Genomic DNA, 5,264 nt, shown 5'->3' with positions numbered 1-5,264 from the left:
CAGTGGCATGATGACGCACCACGCTGTGTCAGACAGTGGAGCTGGCAGCTGCTGTGGTGATGAGAGCGACGCGCTGCAGAGACTGAAGCAGCGGGGAACGAGGAGCGGTAAGTATGTATTTATTTATTTTTTAAATCAGTGAGTACTGATAATACTGGAGGACTGGGGGCTGCATTTTACCCTATGGTGGGGGCCGCATTTTACCCTATGGGGGGCTGCATTATACTGCGTACAGGACCATGGGGTGCATTATACTGTGTTGAGGACCATGGGGAGTGCATTATGATGTGTGGAGGACCATGGGGAGTGAATTAAACTGCATGGAGGACCATGGAGAGTGTATTATACTGTATGGAGGACCATGGGGAGTGCATTATACTGTGTGGAGGACCATGGCGAGTGCATTATACTGTGTGGAGGACCATAGGGAGTGCATTATGCTGCGTGGAGGACCATAGGGAGTTCATTATACTGCATGGAGGACCATGGGGAGTGCATTATACTGTGTGAAGGCCCATGGGGAGTGCATTATACTGTGTGGAGGACCATGGGGAGTGTCTTATACTGTGTGGAGGACCATGGCGAGTGTCTTATACTGTGTGGAGGACCATGGCGAGTGTCTTATACTGTGTGGCGGACCATGGCAAGTGCATTATACTGTGTGAAGGACCATGACGTGTGCATTATACTGTGTGGAGGACCATGGCGAGTGTCTTATACTGTGCGGTGGACCATGGTGAGTGTCTTATACTGTGTGGAAGACCGTGGCGAGTTTCTTATACTCTGTGGAGGACCATGGCGAGTGCATTATACTCTGTGGAGGACCATGGCGAGTGCATTATACTCTGTGGAGTGGGAGAGTTGTGGGGCCATTATACTGTATGTAGGGCCATTATACTGTATGGAGGGCTGTGTGGGGGTCACAGTTGGGGGATCATACTGTGTTGGGGTCACGATACTTTGCCTTGGGAGTTGAGGTGGGGTAAAGTACGGTCATTATACTGTGCATGTGGAGGAATTCTCCATGGGGATATCATACTCTGTTTGGGGGGGGCACTTTTGTTGATATCATACTTTATGGGGGCAATAAAAAAGGAATCTAGGACTTCAGCAGGAGGAAAATTACTATGTAAAGGCTGGAAAGTTGTAAGATATGCTTTTCTGTGACCCTGACAATTATTTAAATTTTTTTGGGGGAGGGGCCCAATTAGAACTTCTGCTATGGGGCCCCATGATTCCTTTGTACGCTCCTGCCCCTTTCCCTAGCGTTTGGGCTTCCTTCCCCTCTTCCCTTCGTGTTGCACTTAGTCTTTCCCTCACCTTGCGTGACATTTACTTTGTATCCATATTCGGAAACTGGTTCTGCTTGACCTTTATTCACATTGACGACACTTTGACACAATGGTAAGGTTTTAATACTTGAAGTAAGGACGATCCCGATTTGGGTACACCTTGGTGCTGGTGGGATAGCTTTTATGCTTTTTTTTTTATCAAAAACAGTGTTTACTAAGTACCCAATGTTATTTATATGCCCTATTGCTTTTACTTATTTACTTACAGCAGAGTATATGTTAATTTTGTTTTTATCTTGGGGTTTGTCTGTTTAATGGCCACTGTGGACATGCTCCTATTTTGCATGCATACCAACTTATACTGCAGTTCATTTTATTCAGCTAAGTTTCAGGTGTCTGCATTTAGTGCTGGTAAAGGTGTGGCCTCCCTTTCTTTGAGCTGGACATTATGTTTATATAGCTTCCCATTTTGCTGGGTACTCATATTTGGGACCCAGAAAAAAAATCATACCAATAAATACGTATATTAATGTAAAAACAAAAATAAACAAAAAAGTACACATATCTGGTATTCCTGTGTCCAGAACGGCCCGATGTAAAAAACTGTCACACTATTTAACCTCTTCAGTGAACACAGTAAAAAAGAACCAAAAAAATGGCAAAAAGCAATGCTTTTTCATCAAAGAAAGTGGAATTGAAAATGATATTGCTGAAAACGTCATCTTGTTCCGCAAAAAAACAAGCCACCGTACAGATCCGTCAGCTGAAAAATATTGATATGATTCAAAAATAATTACTTTTCTATAAAATTGTTTTTATTGTGTAAAAGAGGCAAATCCTAAAAAAAAATGATATAAATGTAGTATCACTGTAATCATACTGACCTGAAGAATAAAGCAGCCTTATCAATTTTACCACACTGTGAATGGCATAAAAAAACAAACCAAAAACTATTCCTGAATTGCTGCTTTTTGTACATTCTGCCTTCCAAAAATTGGAATAGAAAGAGATCAAAAAATATTATGTGCCTGAAAATGTTACCATTAAAAACTCCAACTCATCCCGCAAAAATCAAGCCCTCATATGATTGTTTGCAGAAATACAGAAAAATTATAGCTCTCAAAATAGGGTGATGCAAAATCTTTTTTGGTAAGAAAAAAAGCTTTTTTTAGTGTGCTATTGTAGCTAAACCTAAAAAAAACCCATTGTAATCATAGTGACCCAAAAAATAAAACCAATTCTTCACCTGCTGTTGATTTGTTTATTCTGCCTCCCACAGATCGCAGTAAGGCTCGGCTCACATTTGTCCTGTGCTCTACGCTGAGCGTTTACACCGGGGTTTCTGTTTCAATCTCTGAAATACGTGATTCAGATGTCACCCCCGCCAAAAGACTCCCTATAATTAGGCAGATGGAGACACTGTGGACTCTGGTCTATGATTTGGTGGTGTCTATCTCTTTAAGTGTGCATAAAAGTGCGGTCAACCACATAACATAACAGTTTTGTGCACTTCTGAACTGGGCACAATGTACTGGGCATTGCAAAGTACGGGGACTACAATGGTAGATTTGCAATTTTTATACATCAATATCCACTACTGCTTGTTTCTGGAAAACACCTATGGAGTCAAAATTGTCCCTGGTATATAAATTTACAGAGGGGTGTAATTTCCAAAATGGGGTAACTAGACGGGGGATTCTGCTTATCTGGCACTTAGGGGCTCTGTATATGGAGTCCACAAACTATTCTAGTAAAATTTGTGTTCGAAAAGTCAACAAGTTTTGGTGACACTTTTTTTTACCCATTTACCTGTGTGAAAATTTAAAATCTGGAACTAAAGCAACATTTTTGTAGTTAAAAAAAAAGGTTCTGCTGTTCTGGCACCACAGGGGCTCTGCCAATGTGACATGGCACCCACAAACTATAACAACAAAATCTGCTCTCCAATATGGCGTTCCTTCCCTTCTGAGCTTCCCACTGTGCCTGAAAAGTAGTTCCTGATTACATGTAGGATATTGATGAACTCAGGAAAGATTGTACAACAAACTGTGTTTCCTTTTTCCTATTTAGCCCTTGGGGCTAAAATAACATTTTAGTGGCAAAAATGTTATTTTAATTAATGTAATTAATTTTTCTTCACCACTCAATGGTATGAAATTCTGTGACACACCTGTGGTGCCAATATGCTGACTTCCCCTAATTTTGGCTTACAAATACTGATGTAAAATACTGACCAAATACTGAGCTTGTGAACGTGGCCTTACTGTGAAAATCTCGCTTTACAATGCAAAGGGTAAAGCTTTAGGTAAATCTGCACCTTTCTACAACGAAGTACTGTTGTAGAATCAGAAAGGACCTGTGTGCAAATACTCCATAGAAGTCAAATCTGATCATTTATTTCAAAACCGTTATCTGGTGTTTTTGTAGTTTTTCCCTATTCAAAATAGATTTGCAAAAAAATAAAATAAAAAGTTGCTAATAATAATGTTTGTTGGTTGGAAACACATCCTTGGATATTGGTAATAAATGTATAGATCCATTCACATCCTTGTTCTGAACGTTGATTGCAGATCTGGACAAAAATTGTCCAGTCAAATGCCAGGCCCCATTTATTAATTTTACTTGCTTATTTAGCGTCATTAATCACTCAGCGCTTTATAGACATCATCACTGTCCCCATTGGGGATTCCCAATCAGTTTGGAATGTGGGAGGAAACCGGAGAACCCGGAGGAAACCCACGTAAACACAGGGAAAACATACAAAATCCTTACAGATGTTGTCCTTGGTGGGATTTGAACCCAAGACCCCAGTGCTGTAAGGCTGCAGTGCTAACCACTGAGCCACCGAGCTGCCCATGAAGAAAAACGAATGGACTGCATTTTAGGCCACATTCACACGTTCAGTATTTGGTCAGTATTTTACATCAGCATTTGTAAGCCAAGACCAGGAGTGGGTGATAAATACAGAAAGTATATAGAAAGTAACGTGTTTCTATTATACTTTTTCTGTGATTGTTCCACTCCAGGTTTTGGCTTACACATATTGATGTAAAAAACTCACCAAATACTGAATATGTGAACGCGGCCTTAGGCCGTTTTCACACATCCTGATATTTCCAGTACCGTCAAAACCAGTACCGGAGATATCCATGTCCGTATATACCTGTGTCAACCGTGTGCAAGCATGAGGATCACACGTACTGGCGCTTGGGAATCAGTGGTACAGTTAGCGCTGCTCCCAAGTGCCGGGTGCTGAACGCTGCCCTCATCATTGTCCCCTGCTGGCGCTGCGATCAGCGCGAGCAAGGGGCAATGTTGAGGACAGTATTCTGCTCCAGCAGTGTCCGCTTGTTAAAATACGAATAAAATGAAAAAATTCTTATACTCACCTGTCCTAAGTGTCCCCGCTGTAATCTATCTGACCGCTCACGCCGAGGAGCCGAGGAGAATGACTTGCGGCAGCGAGTGGGCTCCTGCTCTGTGCTGAGCTCATGAGCGGTGTTCTGTCACTCACTGAGCTCAGCAGAGGTCCGGGGCACGCTTGCCGCAGCGAGTCATTCTCTCCGGCTCCTTGGTGTGTGCGGTCGCTTCAAGACAGGTGAGTATAAGGATTTTTTCATTTTATTCTTATTTTTATAGTTTTTGAAGACATCAGCAGGAGAATACAACTCTCAACATTACCCCTTGCTAGCACTGATTGCAGCACCGGCAGTGGACAATGATAAGTGATCGCTTCAGCACCCGGCACTTGGGAACAGCGCTAACTGTACCGCTGATTCCGAGGCGCCGGTACGTGTCACACAGATGACACACTGATGTGATCCGTGTGTCATCAGTGTGGGGCGTTTTGCAGTCCGTGCAGCAGATAAAAAACGGACATGTCAACGTGTTTTGCCCACAGACACACGATCCGTGGAAACACACTGACATGTGCGCAGACCCATTCATTTGAATGGGTCTACGTGTGTCAGT

The sequence above is a fragment of the Phyllobates terribilis genome, unplaced genomic scaffold, assembly GCF_046119375.1.
Source record: "Phyllobates terribilis strain yellow unplaced genomic scaffold, ASM4611937v1 Scaffold_11__3_contigs__length_659146591, whole genome shotgun sequence".
Taxonomy (NCBI): Eukaryota; Metazoa; Chordata; class Amphibia; order Anura; family Dendrobatidae; genus Phyllobates; species Phyllobates terribilis.
The sequence above is the reverse complement of the archived record's forward strand: the minus strand, read 5'-3'. Positions refer to the sequence as shown.